The sequence below is a fragment of the Anabrus simplex genome, chromosome 2 (assembly GCF_040414725.1).
Source record: "Anabrus simplex isolate iqAnaSimp1 chromosome 2, ASM4041472v1, whole genome shotgun sequence".
Classification (NCBI taxonomy): domain Eukaryota; kingdom Metazoa; phylum Arthropoda; class Insecta; order Orthoptera; family Tettigoniidae; genus Anabrus; species Anabrus simplex.
Window position 1 is genome coordinate 165,794,887 of NC_090266.1, and position 23,107 is coordinate 165,817,993.

General features: G+C 40.2%; 1 protein-coding gene across 1 annotated transcript in view; it reads right to left on the reverse strand.

The window, feature by feature from the left end:
• LOC136862721 (cadherin-like and PC-esterase domain-containing protein 1) overlaps nucleotides 1–10,243 on the reverse strand; it is a 1,291,344-nt gene extending 1,281,101 nt beyond the window's left edge. The window contains exon 1 of the mRNA XM_067138943.2: nucleotides 10,205–10,243. The gene's annotated coding sequence lies outside the window, so the exon portion shown is untranslated. The remainder of the gene's footprint in view (nucleotides 1–10,204) is intronic.
• Between the last annotated feature and the right edge of the window lie 12,864 nt (nucleotides 10,244–23,107).

Genomic DNA, 23,107 nt, shown 5'->3' on the forward strand with positions numbered 1-23,107 from the left:
TCATCAAACCAGTCTTGGTGTTTGACCCTACGGTTTCCTAGCGATTCTTCACCAGCTGATTGTATTGCAGTCTTCAGTGTTACCCAGTGCTCTTCAGTGATTTCAGGCCATTCACCCGGCAGTTTATCACCAAGGAGTTGTTGAAATTTTTCTTTAGTGCTATAATCCTTGAGACGGTCTGTGTTCATTTTAGGTCTCGCAAAATTTCTCTGTTTCCTTCGCTGCACGTGGATGTGAAGAGTCATTATAGACCGTATAATTCGGTGGTGCGTCCAGCAGTCGTCATCACTTGTTAGAGCCTTTCTGATTAACACGTCGTGTTGGTCTCAGGCGCGTACAATTATGAAATCAATTAGATGCCAGTGTTTTGACCGTGGATGTTGCCATGATGTTTAAAATATATCCTTCTGTCTGAAGAGGGTATTAGTGATAAGTAGATTTTGTTCTGAGCGCTTCGTGAGCAGGAGGGTTCCATTAGATTTGCAATTCCCTACTCCCTCTTTTCCAATTACTTTGGGCCTTAGTGTTGAGTTTCTACCAATTCGCGCATTGAAGTCGTCCAAGAGAATGATGTTGTCATCTTGAGGTATTATTGTTAGAAGTATGTCAAGTTGGCATTAGAATGCTTCTCTTTCATCTTCTGCACAAGTGAGGGTCGGGGTATAGGCCCTAATTACTGGAACTCGTTGATTGTTAGTGAGCTTGAGGCGTAAGCTCATTTAATTTATACCAGAAGGAAGTTCATCAAAGTGAGGAACACGTTAGTTTGCAATGCCAAAATTAACACCATGAATGCGGGGCTCATAATGTTTTTGCCTTTCCAAAATAAAGTGTATCCGCCTCCTTGTTCCTTAATTTTTCCTTCATCGGGCCTTCCAGTTTCACTCAGTGAGTCAATATCGATGTTAAATCTTTTTAGTTAACAAGCCACCATAGCTATTCTTCTTTCTGACCGATTAGCTGTATCATTGTCCGTTAGAGTACGGATGATCAGTTTGCAAAAATTAATCTTTATTTTCTTCTGACCGCTTACAGTGTACCCTCTGGGCGCAGTTTCCCAGTCGGGTTGTGTTGAGGGTGACTATGTTTAGGGTACCATTTATAGCCCTATCCCCATTCAGGGTGAGCAGAGTGGTTCGTGAATAGGCCTGCTCAGTCACGAATGCAATACACCAGTTGCTTTACAGCCTATCATCAAGCAAGACGGTGATTACAAATTTGTCGCCTACGTGCTTGTTTGTCACTAGGAGCTCCCAAACTACATAATCCTCCTCCCGGCACAACTCCCTGATCGCCGCAGGACTTGCAGTTTATGTGCTCAGTTCTTCAAAAGACGCTTGCGCGTGACATCTTTTAGTGTTGGAATGCTGCTGATAATAAACAATCACACATTTCTTGACAGACTCAGAACCTGCCCCCAGTGGCATAAGAGTTACGACGACTGGAGGCTCCGAGACTGCATGCAGCCTTCGTTCACCTTCTCAACCGCCAGAGAAGCATTAGTTGTTCCTACACCTGGTCCGCCGTTGAGGACTTTCTATGCCGTTGACCATATATGGTCCTTCCGCCTTTAGAGGTGGTTTCCCACCTCAAGGGCAAGAGAGTGCCCCATCCCCTGCCAGCTCATCCGCCTTCATAAGGAACCGTTGGCATAGCAGAGGGGTAGGTTGTCCTACTCAAATGTCAACCCCACCTGCACGTGGTGCACCCTGCTTTCGACTGACGATGCTCTGGCGAGCGAGCGACTCCCGGGATAAAGAGTCTGACGAACACAAGTAACTAATATATATATTTACCTAAACGTACAACGTAAAGACGATCAAAATGCCCTCCTTTAGCATTGATACAGGTATCAACCTGCCGCCGAATTGACATCAGTGCATCCGAGATTCAGTCCGATGCATGGTGTATTTGGTAGTGTTTGCCAGAATTTACTACGCCCATGTGATGTCTACATTGAGTATGGTGGGCCGAACAGTTTTTGTAAACGACATTCAGAGTCCGCTTTACTGTGTGCACAAACAACTATCACTCCACTGATTGTCAGTTCCCGAAGTTTTAGGAATGTAGAGCATTTTGAAAGAACTAATTTTCCATTATGAACCATATCGTCATATGCTTCAAATAAATAATTTTTAATATTGCATCACACTGTGGGCTCATTACGTAACATGGGTTTGTGAGGGAGGCAGTTAGAAGGCGGTTGGATACTGGACCGCGCTATTGCTAGAGACCCGCCAGTACCTAGCTGGTAACAACGTGCCTTTTTAAATTTGAACGAAGTCGCTGGGGAGAACCGCTGCATCATTCTTTGTTCGGCGAGTTTCGAACTCAGCCAATCACAAGCTTGTAGGAGCAGTGCAAGGAGCCAGGGAGCTACCGAACCACGGCATCAGGACAACGAACCTCGTAACTGCAACAGTGAACCAGTAATATATTACTTAAGTAATTCGTCATTACGCCAAAATTCCACAGTTCTGATATGTCCAGAATGACAGATGCAATTTTTCTAATGCCTGGAGATATAAATATTGATTTACGAATGTTTGTATAAAGTTTACGCACTCTCAACGGCTCCTCGTTCAAACTCAAGCGGCAGTTGAACCGCCACCCTATTCACTAAAGGGGGTTCCCCGGGTTCAAATAGAAGTGCCTGTGTCTTCAAAAGAACGAGGAGAAGGGAGAGCGTGGTTATTCCTGTGCTGTTCGTTGATGATACATGTTCGCTCACCGAGATCGCATTTGGCTAGTAACGCTTTGTTCTGTTAATTTGTGAGCTAAGCCAGCACTTTATTTGTGAAATAAGCCAGTATTATTTTCGTGAAAGTTATATTTATGACTGTGATTTTTCTGCACAATGCCTGTGCCGTGTATTATATTTCGATCCGGGAGTGATTTAATGTGATCATAAATTAAGGTAGTTACCTCTACCAGTGACGGTTATTCAGGTGACGCCAAAATGCGGGTTGGCGCGTTATATTCAAACACTGTGAAAGACGGTAATAAACGGTATTTTTCCCTAACGCATTAAATTCCGCCGATCATTCACTTTTATGTGTACCTGTGACTGCATCGTTTCGCATTCGTGGTCGCGTGATTATCCGTATGCGTACCGATAAACTGCCGCGTCAAGGACTGATCGTACCCGGATTTAGTATCCTTAATCTAATGGTGCTCGGATTGGACCTACATTCGTGTACAAGCTGTAGTAAACTGTCAGCCAATCATTAGGGGTGTGATCACAGTACACGTGTACTACTAGCGGTGAAGAGGAAGAGCCTAAAATCATCTGTATTACAGGAGTTCCACATACCAAGGACCATGGAATCATCGACGAGGATTGATGGAGTGACTTCTAGCAACCAGGCGATGGACGTGGTGATGGCCTAAGTCATGGTGACGATTGCGGCCATGTAATCGTCGCGAATGCTGATATCAACGAAAGCTAAGTTTCACTGTCCAAATATTAAGCATGCCTGGGATAGCAGTTATACACTAGTAAAGATCAATTGAAAACAAATATTTAATATTAATTGTCGGCCAGCCCGGCAGTGAATTTAGTTTATTTTCTCTTCCAAAGTAAATACGTCCAGAACTGATTGCATGTTTGATTTTCTTTCTTCTTTTTATTCAGATAGTCAGATGGGAATAAGGGAATGTTAGTGTAAATATAGTGTGTGATTATTTATTTTCAGCGTTCTCTATGTATGTGTGATAAAATGCTGGATACGGTCATTGTTTTCATAGGCAACACGCCGTTTGAATGAGATAAGTTCATAGCAATAGTGCATATTTTATTATTACTATCTTTTTACGGTATTGCATGGAATTTTCAGGCGTACATTTTGAAGCAGAGACATAAGAGACACTAGACGTTGTCTGGCTCGAGTCTTTTATTATGCAATGAAGGCAAGACATGTTGAACCCACGAACTCCGGAATCTGATGTGTAGGAAGCTAAATTAGCACATTTTTATATGCTGGTTACGAACTAGGACTGGGGAGAAGAAGGCGTGAGGTGCCTTGAAATGAATATATAAAGTTAAAGGGGAGCTAGACTGTGTTATTTACAGGAGGCCAGATGTGCCTATATGGATGACCAGAGGAGAGTCATGAACCCACGTACTGCCAAGTGAGTGGCCCGTGTTGGTCTTAGAATCATGTACAGTATAATGGTGCGTACATTCAAATGAAAGAGGCTGATGGCCTTATCGTCGTGAAGCTGGTTGTAATAGTAAATTGAGACTGCGGGTTATGTTATGAATTAGCAGTGGTTGAACTGCGATGTTTTGTGAAGTGAGACAAGTCTCCAGTGAAAGTTTAGCCTCTTAACGGTAGCCCCTTTTGTGTGTATTGAATGAATCAGCCGAGGCCATGTTTGTGGAGTTCGTTTGCGGCCTTAAGCCCTGCATTCCACTGCGGGTAGGAAGACGGTAGCAGGCATCAGCTGTTCGGTCTCCACTGAATGTTTGACGTCAGCGACACGCCCTGCATGTTAGATGGTGGTTTAATCCTACGTCTGCATATGATTGGAGAACCCGATTATCCATTCCAAGAAGATGTGTGTGTCTTTATGTATTTATTTTACAGGATCCCGTACGAGTAATTGTGATGCATATGTTTATTTCAGCTATTTTTTAAAATTTTATTTGATTGTTTTCCTTGTGTGATTTATGTGTCTGATATTTGCATTTTATTGATTTCTTGATGTGTGTGTCATATTGTATATGTGTATATATCGTTGTTAATTAGTTCGAAAGGGTTGTGGTTTCTGTACCATTCAATTTGTGTACGGGCGGCCGTACGTTCGAGTCATTGTTAATTGTAAGTCGGCAGCGATGGACTGGAGTTAATTAAAGATTTTATTACACTTTTATTGCTGTATATATTGTACCAGGAACAGTTTTTGGGTAAAGGGCATGAGTAGGACCTCAGGGAGTGGAACTTGGTTTTGGAGCCGATACAGAGTAGGATAGACTCGCAGAGCGAATAATAGATGGTTAAAAATTTGTTTTAAACAATTTATTAATTCTTCACCCTGCAATATGATTATTTGACTCAAATCTGGCATTGAAATTAAAAGTTTGAACGTACTCTTCCTGAATTCTGTTCATGAAAATTAAATAAATATCACTGATTCCAAAGTCTTTCATATGTGAGAATATGAGGTATTGAATTTCCACCTAAAGTCTTTCTAAACATAAGCACACACTTGTAATTGCAGATTGATATGAGAAATTAAATTTCTGTTAAAAGTTTTCAGTTCTCAGTTTTGTAAACCTTGACATATAGCACACTTGAAAAGCCTAAAGTCTTTCTATGAGATATGAAAATGAAATTTGAAATTAAATTAATCACTTCTGAGGAACTATGAGAACTCTGAAATATTTGTTCAGACGCAGCACTGAAGTTTCCACTGTTCAAAATTAATGAGAAAATTTTAGTCAGTTTGTTACTACTCACTTAATGAAAGAAATGTTGCTACAAATGTTGAAAGATGGACATCTGGAATATTCCGTGGAGAATCAGGATCGGCGATGTTCCCTTAACACACCATGTTGACGTTCCCGATGAGGTGATGACGGTTGGAACTGGATCATGTAGAATTGCAGCTTGTTAAGGTGATTTTTCGCACACGAAATATTCACTTAGTGCGAGTAGTTATCACTGACACTGTCATTTACTGTTGAACACAATTTATGGCGTAATTGAACTTCAAGACGTTAAATGAATAATCACAGTCCTTCCTGTATGAAATACTATTTAAAGTCGTTACTGAAACGTCCATAATTACACAGTTCACACTTGAAAAGGCAAATCATAGTCTATAATCACAGTCTTTGAACACAGTCATTAAGTCACTAAGGATTATTTTCTGCTTATCTTGTTATTATAACGTCATATTACCTCAGAAAAAGTTCTTAGTATTCACCCAGATTACTACTGTAAGTCGTATACTAATATGGCGTGAATAAAGAAATACAGTTCAATACTCGAGAAGAAATGAGTTCTGGTGATTCTACACATTGGTTTCTGTAGAAGTTCAATATCATGTGAAGTAACCTAAGTCTACACGTAATGATATATTCTGTGAACGTTAAATATTTGGTATTTGCACTTCAATAAGTTCACTCGTATTATATTCTCAAATGTCTTTAGAATTAGACTGTAGTCGCGACGCGACGTACGAAATACAGTGCGACGTCTTTTATAATTCTGTCGGCGATATAACTTCGTGTTCCGGAAACGCGACGGCAAGTACCTTCACCGTGACTGCGAGAACATACTGTACGCTGGTCGGTCTCTCCTCTGTCTCACTCACACACATCTGTATACTCGTCCTTGTACTGCGCTGCTCTGCCTGTTAGCCTTGACATATATATGCTGGCGCTGGGAGGGGTGATTTCTCTTGGCCATGTGACCGTGAGTGCGTAATTTCTTTTAGACTTTAAATTATTATAACTCAACAACCATGGGATGAATTAATTCGAAATTCACAGGGATTAACTTTTATGACGTTCGCTACGATTCAGCGTTTGTCCCGTTGAAATTGGTTAAGGCGTTGAAAAGCTGGCAAAAGAAAATTATTTTCGAGAAATATCTCTAGGGGAGGTGAGCTTCGAGCGACAGGTGACGTCACTTGACTCCGCCTAGTGCACTCGTGGAGTCTGGTACATACTGGAACATTCTTTACTTGTTCGTACGTCGGTCGGATCTTTTATGCTGGAATAACGTTTCTTTCGATTGATATGGACCAGGACCTAGGCTTTCCTGGTACAATATGTAAATAGAGGATCAGATAGCAGTGTGACAACTTACTGCTGCGGGTATTTAAAGACTTTTAAATAAGCAAATCCCTATGGCAGGGTCAGCCAACTGGCTGGCGTGTGGTGTAAGAGGGCCCGTGTGGCGTCGGAGAGCACATGTGACGTATGAGCACAGAAGGTGGGGAGACGCTGTCGTAGAGTGAGGCGAAGAGATAGCCTCGCTTTGTAGTAAACACGTGCAGTGCTATACGTAGTGGTGGTGGTAGTGGTACAGTACGTATGGATGAACCGGGCACATCACGGTGCGACAAGCTACCTACCCCTCCGATCTTTTTATCTTTATGTGAATATCTATATTTATTTGTTGAAAAGATAGGAATGCTACAGCTAAACGTTTAGTTTGTATATGTAGAAATAAAGTTGATTTATATCTCTTATTCTACTTCATAACAAAGTTACGTTACAATATAATATGTAGAGAGAAATATGTACTACACATGCCGCATTGTACCTGCAGCTCTTGGGCCTCCCCCTACGAATAACGTTGTATTTACCCTCGCCCCTCTAGCCTTCACTTCTCAGTTACAATACTAAGTACTTCGTTTCGCTGCCCGAGCAGAGTGTGTGACGTGTTACCTGACACCACACGTCCCGCAATTGGCTGACCCTGCCCTATGGGTTATGGACATGAGAACGAAGTTTACGTCGATCTAATTCCGTAATGTAACCATCTCAAGTTGCTCCGAAGTCATGTGTTTTATTTTTACTCTGGCCGAGTCCCGCTTTCCTTTGTACTTAAATTGTGTATAATGTATTTGTAATATATATGTGAGCGGCACATATTTCGTTGTCTGGGTTGCCAAATTAGGCTTTATTTGTGTTTCTCCCGTTTTTATCATGTAAATTAGTGTGAATAATTTTTTTGCTAGGGGCTTTACGTCGCACCGACACAGATAGGTCTTATGGCGACGATGGGATAGGAAAGGCCAGGGGTTGGAAGGAAGCGGCCGTGGCCTTAATTAAGGTACAGCCCCAGCATTTGCCTGGTGTGAAAATGGGAAACCACGGAAAGCCATCTTCAGGGCTGCCGATAGTGGAATTCGAACCTACTATCTCCCGGATGCAAGCTCACAGTCGCGCGCCTCTACGCGCACGGCCAACTGGCCCGGTGTGAATAATTTTAATGCCTTAGCTAATAAATCCATTTTGCCCCATCTCTTTCTCTTATTCACGTAGTTATGTACCCGTAATCATGTCTACATACCCATGGTATGTACCTTATTTGAAAGTTAGGTTAGTTTGCTTTGCCTATATTTCTTTTACGAACGGTACCACGCGCTCTACCGACTGACTCCGGCTGAATTTTAAGACAGGTATGGTACAATTATGTTATTCTTGACAGTCTATGACTTGTTCCGACAGAGGGCTCATCCTATACTATAAATTCCTATTCGAATATCGTTGTCTTTAGATTTCTCCACGGGCAAATAAAATTTCTGCGCAGCCTTTTGTATCACATTGTATTTCAATGCAAAGGTGAATACTTTTGATAGTTGTATTATAATCATTTACTTATCTACACGTTACCATTGAATGCGTAAATTTACGCTTCAAAATTTCCATCTAGGAGCTCACTGGGTGCTATATTACACCTCTTTCATGTCCACAAAATATAACAATATGCAACCCAGGCAATATTCGCCGAAAGGCGTAGAGTAATGCAAACCATTTTTACTCTCTCAATGGAAAATATTTCTAGCTCACTGTTAGTATTGTTAAAATATAGAATTACACAAGCGGCAATACAAGAACCCTGACACACAAATTTGTGGAGTAATTGGTTATTGGATAATCTTGGAGACTAGAGAGTTATGGATTAATCAGTACTCTGTCTCATGAGATACATAAGAGGCTTAAATATAAAGTGCTTCATTATTATTGATTATTATTGTGCATTTTAAAGTCTGATTAATTCAAGTAACTAATATATATATATATATCATATTTGCCCGAAAGTACAACGTAAAATTTGGCCCCTCGGTGTACGGCTAGCGTGCCTGCCTCTTAACCGGAGGCCCCGGGTTCGATCCCCGGCCAGGTCAGGGATTTTTACCTGCATCTGAGGGCTAGTTCGAGGTCCACTCAGCCTACGTGATTACAATTGAGGAGCTATCTGACGGTGAGATAGCGGTCCTGGTCTAGAGCCAAGAATAACGGCCGAGAGGATCCGCCATGCTGACCACACGACACCTCGTAATCTGTAGGCCTTCAGGCTGAGCAGCGATCGCTTGGTGGGCCATAGCCCTTCGGGGTTGTTGCGCCATGGTACAACGTAACGACGATCAATCGTTCTAAAGTTCTTAAATGATGATATGGACGAGGAGGGGCCAGTTTATACACGGGTAGAGATTCGACAATGTGTATGAAATAATTTCGTCTAACGATGCTGTTGCCAACTGTAAGAAAACAATTTGCTCCGCAGAAATTAATCTTCTTCTATATGAATATTACCTCAGACTGCATTATCAGTCTAACTCGAACATACACGAATCAAATAAGAAATGTAAGTCTTTTACTGAAGAACTGGTAACACTAGGTTATTTGATATAAGCGGAGCAAATCTATTTCAACACGAAATGTGAAAATATAAATAAAGACAAGGGAGGCATATTCACACTAAAAGTAAGTACTTCTTCTCATTCTAATACTATGTGCAACATAACGCCTAATAAAGAGAACCTGCTGTGCTTTGGATAACACTAAAAAAACAACGCTTCCAAATCTTCCACTGTGCTTCTGGTAAAGCTCAAAGTGCAGCACATTATCAGTCTTCTTTTGTGTTTCAGGTAACGCTCGATGTTCAGTACCTTTCCAGGCTTCTAATGTGTTTCTAGTGGACAACGCCGTCTGAATTTTCCACTGTACTGTACATAGGTAAAGCACAATGAATGAAGCCTTTTGAATCCTCTCGTGTGCTGTACATAAGTAACGCACAATGAATGAAGACTTATGAATCCTCCCCTGTGCTATACATAGGTAACGCACAATGAATGAATCTTTTGAATCCTCTCCTGTGCTGTACATAGGTAACACACAATGAATGAAGCCTTTTGATTCCTCCACTGTGCTATACATAGGTAAGGCACAGTGAATGGAGCCTTTTGAATCCTCCCCTGTGCTGCAAGTAACGCCCAATGAACAGCGCCTTCTCAGTATTCCACTATGATTGAGGAAACTCTTAATAAATAGCAATGGATTCCTATACACGAAGCAATATTGCACTCACAGCAAGTGCCTATACTGCATGCGTAGCGATTAATTATCGTCATTCGCTGCCATAATTTGGCTTGAAATGATGTGTTAATCCAGTCAGGGTAACGAGGTGTTAAGGCGTTCGGTTACTGTTAATACTTGTACAGATTTGTGATAAGTACTTACCTAATGACATTAAGGTGAATGGTACAGCCTCTCTCACTGCGCCTGAAATGAAGAAGAAGTTTCCTTATGAATAACACACAAATCTGAAGGAATTCCGAAGCGTTCATATTATATTATGTTATATTATATTATATTATATTATATTATATTATATTATATTATATTATATTATATTATATTATATTATATTATATTATATTATATTATTGAACACATGACCTTTCTGTCCCAAGAATTTTGAGTCTTAAAGTTACCACATGAGACTCCATGTCAATCGAAATGAGAAGCTCGAATATATATTTATATCGTAGAGGGGACACGAGGCAGGAAGATGGCTACTTTCTTTCCCACGCTATGAGATGAGATGTCATCCGCACGTGTCGAAGGTGGATGGATACAGAAGAAAGTTTTGGTTAAATAAGTGTATTTAAATAAAGGAATTAGCCATGAACGTAGTATAATAAGTGTCTTGTAATTATCTGTAAGACAATTGGTCTTTAGTAAGACAGATTTGAGATTGCTAAGCCATTTCCGTGGGTATTTCATGAAGGACGTGCGTGTCTATTTTACCCACGCCGAGTCGTCAGAATATACTGCCTATCAAATGAGGTCAATTAACCAGTTAATTTGGTATGAGATGATTTTAAATGATCATGAACAATGCCACTAGCAGGTTAGCAAGTACTTGGTTACAGCAAAAAATGTTTTAAATACATTTCCACAAAGTCGGAAAAGTACGCAAATTATTTTGGCGGCAAGAGAAAAATGCCTGAGAGGGGGGACAGAATCTATAAATAAAAGGGGACGCCATCTTGAAATTACCCTACATTGTATCATTGAAGCTCGCGAGAGAGGGTTATACTGTTGAGTCAACCTATCGTCGAGAAATAGAAGTCCAGCATATATAGATTTTGGCCGAGGTGGCCGGGGTCTTGACTCCAAGTGGGGGTAGTCGTTCATCACAGAATTAATATGATGTAAAGACGGTCAAGATACCGAAGTAGTATTTGTGAAAATATAATATATTGTGTTGGGAAAATGAAGTATTTCGTGTGCGGGCAACAAATCCAATCATTTGAGTGCGATCTGCGAAAACACCGAGTGAAGGGCATTTGTTTTTTATGCTTTATTTTTCAGAAAAGAAACATGAGTAAAACCAAATGTGAAGCCAGAAATATGAAAATGGTTAAATAAATATCCGAGGGTTGCTGGTGAGCCAGAAATGGAAGCTGACGTGCAGTTAAGGTAGGGGTAATGCCATCTTGCCGCCTTTTGTATCTGTTTTATGAGGTCACACATACATGTAGTTGTAATGGGTTTTTATGACGCAGTTTGGTCACCCATTTGTTTGGTAAATGTTTGAAATATGACGAAAGGTCATTTGTTTTCTTTTTCTGCTTGGATAAATTTTATAAGTTATTACAAGTGCAGTGTAACGTGTTGTAAATAGTCTATAATGAGGGTTACGAAGTGATATCACGTCCAAAGTAGATCGTCATTTCCGTGAATTTATTGCCTGTATTTTGTGGTATCAAGTTAAGATGTTTTTATCTGACGTAAACATTTTTCGGTTTGAATTGTGATGGAGGTAATGCAAGATACCCGTGCTTACCCAGTTTCAATCGGGTGTAAGCGCGCTGTGTGTTGAGTAATGCAGATCGGTGAATATCTGTCACGAAGGGTAATGCTATTATATGTCCGTTTAAGCTGTGTCTGATTGATAATAAATAACCGTGAAGTTTGTCAGTCATTTTTGAGAAAATCCCGTTTTTAAAATACGAGGTCATGTTATGAGAAGTCGTTCATTATTAAAGTCTTGTGCGTAATTATGCGTCGTGGATTATAAGGATTATTATTCCATTCTTTTGTCAGTGAGATTTGTCGAGTTTGAAGCAATAGGTTAGATTTGTCGTATGAATTGAGGTAGGATTTGTGAATCAGGTGATTGGAAGCCTGTAATGTTGCCGGAATTTCTGCGTGAGCCCGAGGAAGATATTTGTATAATGTTTGAGATGGGAAAGTGTGAGATAATCCACGTAAGTGTTAAATTGCGACGTGTATAATTATTTGAATGACACCTTAAAAGTAAATCTATGTGCATATCTGTTCGGGTCAGGAATATAATATTTATAATTTTATTTGCGAAGTCAAAGATTTCATTCTTTCAAGACCAGTTAAGCGTGATCATAGGACAGATGTTTTATTTCAAAGCGCTGACAAGTAGGGTCGCTTGTGTCCGATGCCGCCAACTGATCGAGCATTCGCCGCTTGAAGATAGCGGTATTTGTGCTGCCTGTTACGTGTTGAAAATGAGATTGTATTCTTTAGAATGTAGATCGTAAATGTGGGAGAACTAGTTGAAATGTTCATCCGAGAGTAACGTGTAGGTTTTTAGATAATATTATTTTTTTAAACCGAGATCAGAATGTATATTTGAAACCACGAAGTTAGACTATAATGAGGGAAGTTAGCGAGTTACAGGGTGTCCAAAATAGAGTGTTGGTAGTAGTGATTGATTTATTTTTGAAAGGTGCACAAAGCCTGATGGAAATGAAATGATGGGATATGACATAGTAATTGGCTTACATTTTACGGCGAGTTACTTATGCAGAGTTTTGCTTTTTACTTAATTATTAGGGTTATCCAAGTATTAATAATTGCTAGTGTTAGATTAAACTTATAGTGTGATGTCATGAAACAAGATATAATACTGGAAATAAATGATGTAAATTTTCTTCCAGCTGCACGATAACAAACGACGATAAACATTTAAGGAATTAAAATCAATTACGTCAGAATTTGAGCAGGGACTTGTTAAAGAAGCCATTCGTCTGAGGAGATAGAATTTGTTGTTAATTAAGATTCATAAAATCACTTAAATTTATTAAATTAATAAAGTAAGTGGAAACCGTATTTGTGAAATAACTTAAATCCAAGTGAATAACTTGAAGGTGGATTCTGGAAATCTTAGTTTATTTTTCTGGGAAAGTTCAAATATTAACGTAACGCTTAAGGGGACATGTCCGAAGGTAATGGATTTTACTGCCACAAAGTATTGTGAGCGTTGTTGTTCTTTTGTTAGTTGACTTTGATTGTTTGAGCATTAATTATGCTGGGATTAGTAAAATGGATACTTTGGTCAGCAACCGATGTAACTTAATTGTGTTTAGCCTTCAGCTTAGAAAGTTGGATGTTCATGGGGTCATCAATCTCAGTGACTTAGTTTAAGGCCATATGCCACTATAGCATCATTTTCCTTGCGGTCATCATCCACAATGCCTTTAAAGTAAATTAGAAGTTTAGATCTCGGTCCATGGCATAGTCGCAGGTCACATCGAGTCAATTACGGGTCCATGCCGTACAACCACTGTGTGTCACACACCGATGGGACTGCCTTAATTATACCCAGAGTCGAGAGTTCATGTTACGAGGGCTGGACCATCACGAATCATTATGATGGTACATGCAGTCTCACATGGTAGCCGAATTTGAGGATTTTCAGACTTTCTTTTCTTCATTCATAATTTGTTACAATGGTTTCTAGTAAGGATGCCCATCAGGCGGTTAAGTCAAAGGCTCAAACCAGTATTCTGCTCCTCTGCGTTGTAATTATTGTGGTGTTGATTGGACAAGATTAGTCCAAATTATATTATGATTTCCAAAATTTTCCTCGTTATTTCTTTAATAAACAAAATATTTCTTGAATAGACCTTTCATTCGAGTAGCTAGATTCGATAATATGAAACCCCACCTTACCTCAGCAAGTGTCGAAGAGCCCGTAACGCCCCAAGAGACAGATCTCATGCTAATTGCTGATAGGCAAGGACGGTAGGTATCCTTTATGGACCGCCAAGGGTTCATTATATTATATTATATTATATTATATTATATGATATTATATTATATGATATTATATTATATTATATTATATTATATTATATTATATTATATTATATTATATTATATTATATTAGAAAGAAAGCATATGATACGGTACCGAGAGAAAAATGTTCGCCATACTAGGTGACTGCGGAACTAAAGGTAGATTATTAAAATCAAACAAAGGCATTTATGTTGACAATTGATGGTAGAATGAGTTCTTGGTGCAGGGTACTTACAGGGGTTAAACAAGGCTGTAATCTTTCACCTTTGCTGTTCGTAGTTTACATGGATCATCTGCTGAAAGGTATGAAGTGGCAGGGAGGGATTCAGTTGGGTGGAAATGTAGTAAGCATTTTGGCCTATGAATTTCTATTAAAAACCAGTCATGTTTTGTAGGTAAACAAACGAAAAATTGAAATCGTTAAATTTCACCATTCAAGACAAACTGAAAGAACTCGTGAATTTTTGCTTCGTACTCGATACCACAAGATTACATGAATAGAAAAACAATTACATACTATATGTTACCTTTGCAAGCTTTCTGATAAAATCTGCACACGACATAAAGTATAAAACTGTTGTGCATTTCTGTTAGTATTAATTCGACCTAGCTCGATAGCTGCAGTCGCTTAAGTGCGGCCAGTATCCAGTATTCGGGAGATAGTAGGTTCGAACCCCACTGTCGGTAGCCCTGAAAATGGTATTCCGTGGTTTCCCATTTTCACACCAGGCAAATGCTGGGGCTGTACCTTAATTAAGGCCACGGCCGCTTCCTTCCCACTCCTAGCCCTTTGCTGTCCCATCGTCGCCATAAGACCTATCTGTGTCGGTGCGACGTGAAGCAACTAGCAAAAAAAAGTATTAATTCGAACCGTCTCAAACAGGTCTTACGGCAACGACGGGATAGGACTAGGACTGGGAAGAAATTGGTCGTGGTCTTAATTAAGATAATTACAGCATTTGTCTGTAGTAGTCCGACCCGTAGACAGAATGGTCAGCATTGTGGCCCTTGTTATAGACCGTATGTATGTATGTATGTATGTATGTATGTATGTATGTATGTATGTATGTATGTATGTATGCATGTATGTACGCGCATCACGAGAAAACGGCTGAGGAGAATTTAATGAAAGGATCTCGGGTCAATCTCGAGGGTCTCGGGTAAATTCCCGGCCGGGTCGGGAATTTTAATCATGGGGGATGTCTTCCAACTGTCAAGAGCCAGCTGTTGAACGGCGAGCAGAAAACCATTCCAGCCGGCAGAGTAGCTCAGGCGGTAGAGCGCTGGCCTTCTTAGACCAGCTTACGAAGCAGATTCGATCCTGGCTCAGTCTGGTTAGTATATGAAGGTGCTTAAATACGTCAGACACGTGTCGTTTACTACCACGTGAAATAACTCCTGTGGGGCAAAATTCGGGATTCTAGGCGTAGCCGAAAACAAAAATGTACTAGTGGGACGTAAAAGCAATGAAATTATTATAAAACTGTTCAACAAAGCTCGCCAGTGAAGGAGGGATAACCAGCTGTGCCGCGTTACCGTCTGGCCAAATGGGATTCCTGCTTCGATTTCAAGAATTTGTAGTGGAAGCTGGCAGCTATATTTATTTATTTATTTACTTATTTATTTATTTATTTATTTATTTATTTATTTATTTATTTATTTATTTATTTATTTACTTTTCATATGGTCTTCTCGTAGCACAATGGTTGTTACCAAAGTTTGAAGGTATGTTTCGGCACGCAGTTCGTGAACTTCACTTTTAAGAAACTGCTGACCGAGCGAGAGGCTGCGTGGTTTGTGTCATGTACCTGTCACTTTGCATCCGGGAGATAGTGGGTACAAATCCCACTGTCGGCAGCCCTGAAGATGGTATTTCGTGGTTTCCCATGTACACACCAAATGCTAGGGCTGTACCTCAATTAAGGCCACGGCTACTACCTTCAAACTCCTAGCCATTTTCTATCCTATTGTCGTCATAAGACCTATTTGTTTCGGTGCGACGTATAAAAACAAAGAAGGAAAAGAAATAAAATGCTGAGGAAAAATTGCTGACATGTAACAATCGCAAGTCACTTCCATTTTTATTTCTAATAATAATAATAATAATAATAATAATAATAATAATAATAATAATAATAATAATAATAATAATAATAATAATAATAATATAGTTTTTACGTCCCACTAACTACATTTGAAGGTTTTCGGAGACGCACAGGTGCCAAAATTTTGTCCCGCAGAAGTTCTTTTACGTGCCATTAAATCTACCGACACGGGGCTGACGTCTTTGAGCACTTACAATACCACAGGGCTCAGCCAGGATCGAACCTGCAAATTTGAGATGAGAAGGTCAGTGCCTCAACCGTTCTGAGACACTCAGCCCTGCATTTTATTTTTTATTTCTATATCCGTCCAAAAATGAGTGTTTACCGGATATCATTTTCCTTCCTAAATGAATTGATGTTTGTTGCTTTCATCCATACAGTTTTCTCCTTATTTGTCCAATGTATTCTTGAGTTCTATACAACTAAGTACATAAAAACGAAGAAGAACCACAACAGTTAGTGACAAGTCGATAGCAGTGGCCCTCTTCTAGTGAGGTTGAGGGGAATCCTGCTTGACGTGTTGTCAACTATGACGACACTAGCCTGACTGATGGAGTGGAACAGGCCAGGGTATCGAGTATCTGCCACGCCCGCAATTTACATAGCTACAGTGGACTGAGTTCTTATCTTTTAAAATGGAAGTTTCCTCTCATCTCTTGGTGAATTACAAGAACAAACATATTTTTGATAATGGACGGTCTAGTACACGACTTGATCAGTAGAACAGTAGGATAGCAGTGAGAGAAAGTTCCCAGAGAGTCATGCTGTGTTTGGTTTTCCAGCACGGGTTATTATGTTCCAGCCTTTGAGTAGCATGAACTTATTGAATGCAGTTGAAAAGCCATGGATTTGCTTCGTAACGCTTCATATGGGACTGGTAATGCAGCAACGAATAAAGATGATTAATTTGCAACTCCTCTCGAAGTAAATGATGTTCCTTTGTTGTAAGGCAGCACACGTTCCGACTGGAGCATTGCGAACAGTGAAAGTGGTGGTAAATGTTCTATCGTGTACCGAAGAAGAATTGATTTATCATCCTCCTTAAACATTACTGAATGAACCCCTGCGGTTTTACATTATCACGAGAAATTGAAAATAAAATGTGTCATAAAGAACTACACAGTTCACATGGAAAAGGTTAAGTAGTGGCAAGGAAATAAAGACAATTTCTTGTTCTTCCGGTTTTTTAAAATTTGTTTTATGTGGCCAGCACTCACTGTGGATTTGATCCAAGATTTTTGGCCGAATCCCCTTCATGACACCAACCACATGTGGAGGGATGTATTCACTATTGCATATCTCTATGGTAGTTGGAAGTGTTGTGTGATATATGTACATCAAGAGCAGTGTATTCAAACGAACACAAATATACAGTCCCTGAGCCAGAGGAATTTCCATACACAGTTGAAATCCCCCCCACTCTTAATTCCCTCTCATTACATATCATTTCCCAGTAGGGAATAGGATAGCTGGCCCCATGGTGTAGGGGTAGCGTTCCTGCCTCTTACCCGGAAGCCTGGGGTTCGATCACCGGCCAGGTCAGGGATTTTTACCTGGACCTGAGGGTTGGTTCGAGGTCCACTCAGCCTACGTGAATAGGATTGAGGAGCTATCTGACGGTGAGATTGCGGCCCCGGTCTAGAAAAACCAAGAATAACGGCCGAGAGGAATCGTCGTGCTGACCAAACGACATCTCGTAAACTGCAGGCCTTCGGGCTGAGCAGCGGTCAATTGGTAGGCCAAGGCCCTTCAAGTGCTGTCGTGCCATGGGGTTCGGCGTTAGGGAATAGGATATTGTCCGCAGAATTACCGAAAATTCTGCATTTAAACCACACACTGTTGAAATCCCCGCCCCAACCGGAAATGTCTCTTAAAGTGAAATAAAAGCGGTTGAAACCTTCCCCTCAAGCTATCCGCAGGAGCAAAAACATTATTATGATTAAAATATCGTGGATCACAGAGGTGTGAGAAGCGTGAGGGTTCAATGGCTAGACAATGAATTAATTAGAGTATAACTTAACACAACAAATTTTAAAATTTTTATTTCTTTCTTTCTTCCTCTACTTTAAAATTGATGAATAGAAAATTTGAATGAATAACAGCAATATTAATGAGCTCGTCAGCTCTAGCAATAACAATGACTTAAAAGTCCGAATATCAGGTACGATACTTGAGAGAATTACAAATACTAATTTACACAGATAAGAACTGGATTGCTCTTGGCATTTACATTTACAAGAGCACGATTTGCTCCAATCCTTTACACGACAGGGGAGTCTTCGCTCCAATTATACCATAGTCCAGCCTCGTAGAGGCTTAAATTTATTATGGTGTACTTATAACTCATCGGTTATCCTTAATGAAAGTATTTCCCTGATGTGGGCTAATCTATTGCTCACCAGTTTGTAACACACTGTTCCTAAAGGGAACTAACATCAGAAACAATTACCGAATAAACATGGGCATGAGTGCCCATACTAAATGGCTTTAATATAAAAGAAAAGTTTGAACATGACAGGCCATAAACAAAAGGCTAGGAGGCGAAACACTTGCCCTCCTTATAGGAATATTTAAGAAACCTAAGTGGGCTTATGGCCCAATGATACAGAGGCTGAGCCTATTCAACACCGGGGTGACTAAATGAGAAACATTAAATACCAAATACGTGTTAAGTATTTAGGTTTAGATACTTGAGTCACCCTATGCCAAATTGAATGGGAAGAAGCAGAGGGTCATCACTCTTAGTTCCCTTGCATTACAGGGTAATTCCGGGAGAGTTGCCGCACTTTTTATGTCTTTTGTTATATCTCGGTATATTTACTTTAAAAATTGTTGCAAATTCATCGAGCATAATTTGAAAACATGTACATTTGATCAGGGATGAACAAAATATTGGCAATTGAAAGTAAATGGGAGAAAGGAGGGAACAAAGGAATTGTTGCATCTGCGGCGTCTCTCCCTGGATCCCGGTATAGATGCCGACTTTGCTCGGGAGAGATGCAGCAAGTAAAATAATTAATGACAAAATCAAATTTAAGCCAATTTCTTCAACTGTAATATAACCGAACACTAGAACGTACTACAAGACAATTATATCCACATAATATAATCATTCAATGGTAAAAGAATCTATCTGATAATTTACAACATTAAATTCATCATAAATTTCGATTTACTACGAATGTGCATGTGCAATGGATTCTTCACTGTGTTATATAAAACCCCACGGCACTTAAGGCCCTTGAAAGGGCTCAGGCCTGCCCAGCGACCGCTGCTCAGCCCGAAGGCCTGCAGATTACGAGGAGCCTGTGGTCAGCACGACGCATCCTCTCGGCCGTTATTCTGGGCTTCCGAGACCGGGGCCGCCATCTCACCGTCAGATAACTCAATTCTAATCACGTAGACTGAGTGAACCTCGAACCAGCCCTCAGGTCGAGAGAAAATTCCCTTACCTGGCCGGAAATCGAACCCGGGCCCTCCGGGTGAGAGGCAGGCACGCTATCCCTACACCACGGGGCCGTCGTGTTATATAAAGGAAACATCAAAATCATAATGAATATAATTCTGTTCTGACACAGTAATTTGAAAACATGTATAAGGCAGGATTCTTGAATCAAAAACTGATGTTTATCCTCGTACAAGTTTTTACAGATTGTTTCTTAAAACTTTGTTCTCTAGCAATCTTGCTGCAACAGTCGTTATATGTGGAGTAAGATTCATGCAGCCACTGTTTGTAACTCAAACACTAGATACAGTCATCCTTTTTTGAATATCAGTTTGACTTCGGTGATTATTGAAGTAGCTGTACCTGCTGGACCCAGAGAGCCTTTTCCCAGATTTCCTGACTGCATTCTATGTTTCAGTGTTCGTTCCGTCATTATTCTGTAGTATGATTCTGCCTCCCTGATCAGTATTTCCTTGGCTTTCAGTCTTTTAACAGCCTCTCTTAAATTTTCCTCTGTGTATTGAGGTCTTTTAACAGTGCCCTTACTTTTATACTGAGCAGGCATGTCGCAAATTTTTATTTCTGAAAATAATATAATTTTATATAATAAAATAATGTTACCAATGAAATCAGTAAAATAGATTATGTATATTAAAAATTGTGAGACGATAAAATATTCGAATAAAATACCGGTACACTCTGAATAGTATTGAATATTTCCAGATCGCTTGTAGAATCTGATAGCAATGAGGCATCTCACCCGGATTGTTGTGCGGCAACTCTCCCAACTATCAGGGAGCGACGCCGCACCCTCCTGTTGTCATACTTCAAGGCTATCAAGGCCCAAAATTAGCTTACTCTCAACTACAGTTATGCTTCTGACGTCTACTGTACTAAAAACGTCTGATTTAAGCATTTGAAGCCAACTTAATATACAATAAATTAACACACGGAGAAACTTTGTCAGGAGGAAACGTGTACTCGCCTCAAGATATCGGCTGTAATTAGCGTAATATACGAGCAAATTTCGTCACACTCGCAGACAGTAGTTCTTCCTTAGAAACTGAAAAACCACACATATTGCCATCTAGCTGTAACGATGGGAACCTTTAGCTACAGTGTATGCGGCATCTCTACCGGGGCGGCATCTGTCCCGGATTTACCTCATATTATTTCACAGTAGGGAATAGGATATTATCCTCAGACTTGTCGAAAATTCTCCATTAAAACCACCAACTTTAGAAATTTACATGTAATAAAGGAGGTTAAAACCTACCCCTCGCGCTATCCGCAGGAGCTCTAACATCTTTATGAACATTCTGCCAGTACCTTGAGTTTCTGGGCCTTCCGAACGCTGCCCGCACCCTCTGCCTCCCTTAGGACATGACGCACTCAAATCAATGGAGCCATCAAGACAATACGGCCCTAAAGCTTTTACAGTATAGTATTTTGAGGGGAAGTTTCCAGAAATCTTTACTGATAGGCTGGATGCCTGTACACGCCCCTAAGTTTAATATGTTAGATAAAATATTTACAAATTTCTGATAGGCTGATTACTATTGAAGAAGGAACCAAGTGAAGTGTTGACAAAATTGATACATATAAAAATAATAACACCAGGTTAACAATCATCAAAAATACATAATTATTTATGAAATCATTAGTTTACCCCGCTAAATGGAGCAATTATACCTATGGTAGAGATATCTAATAGTTGGAAACCAAAATATCTTGCAATACGTCTGTTCAAAGAGCCTCCGTGGCTCAAACGGCAGCGCGTCGGCCTCTCACCACTGGATACCGTGGTTCAAATCCCGGTACTCCATGTGAGATTTGTGCTGGAGAAAGCGGAGGCGGGTCAGGTTTTTCTTCGGGTACTCGGGTTTTCCCTGTCATCTTTCATTCCAGCAACACTCTCCATTATTATTTCATAGCATCTATCAGTCATTAATATCACCTTGGGAGTGGCGACCCCATTGTACTAATAGCCTATGTATGATTCATTCATTTCATCCCTGACCCGGTCAAAGACTGGAAAACAGCTTGTAGGTTTTCATTTTCACGTCAGTTCAAGTTAGATTACATAGATGCCTTATAGATGGTGCGCACTTGAACTGACCGGGGCAGTGTACGCCCGATACAAATATTTATTTATTTATTTATTTATTTATTTATTTATTTATTTATTTATTTATTTATTTATTTATTTATTTATTTATTTATTTATTTATTTATTTATTTTCCAAAATTTGTTGCTACAATTTGTGGACGGCAAGGTGAAGGACAGCAAGCCTCATATACACAGAAGTGTCCCCATTTCCGTTGATTAATTATGAGTGACTGTACATATCGAAATCTGCGTAAGTTATATACAGGATGGTCGGAAACAAGGTAAACCTGTTATACGAGCGTTAAAGGTAGGTCGAACTGATACATAATTTGAGAAGAATAATGAGATATTTCGCGCCGTTGTCACGCCGAGAAATCAGGATCAAATATAAAATAATCGCGGTAGGTTTCAGCCAGTGTCACCGTAGCGTACTTACAATGAGACGATCCTGTCAGCTGGGCGCTCTGTATTCAAATCTCTCCCGTGGCTAATGTTTTGTTACTTCGATTGGTACTTTCAATCCAAGCTTCAGCCACGTGCAGAATAAGCAACATCGCCTCGCAAAGCGGATATGAATTCGCACGCGAAGCGATCTAATTAGCTAACTTCAGCAGCTGGTAGAATGACAACAGTGCCAGATATGTGTGTATTATTTTCATCAGTATGACCTAACATCAAACTCTCATATACCCGAATCACGTTGTTCCCGACCACTCTGTATATACAGTTTTACACCTTAGCATTGCTATATGCATTTAACTCCAGTCCACGACCCCATTAACACATAGCTAATAATAAATAAATGACACACATACACAGTTATCGTATTTAAATAAAGAACAAGTTAAGCGATGTCTTCCAGCTGTCAAGACAGTTATTGAGGCCTGCGACAGACCAGGAGAGGTGTACCAACTAGTCAAAACGCTACCGCGGCCTAACGGAATAGAACAGAATCGGATTACACCCATCCCCTAGTCCCGGATCACCTCAAACTGGGGAGAGAGTGATCATTATAGTAATACAAATTGTTTCTTGACACATGAATGATTTTCTTATTAACATTTGCTTTTCTATTACCACATTAAACATCATAATTAAGCCCAATAACTACACTCCAGGGACATGAAAAAAGAACACCTTGACGCAAGTGAATAGGGCCTGCCCTACTTGCACGGGACTCTATGAGAGGGCAGTGCATGCGAAGATCAAACACGCAGCGCGGCGGACACACCAGGAACCGCGTTATCAGCCGTGGAATGTTGCAAGCTAGGAACATTTGGTCACCGTCTGAGCTACTGGCAGCAATATTCCCGTGGCATACGGAGCTCCGTCTGTGTCTGCAACATCGTTAGCATGCCGC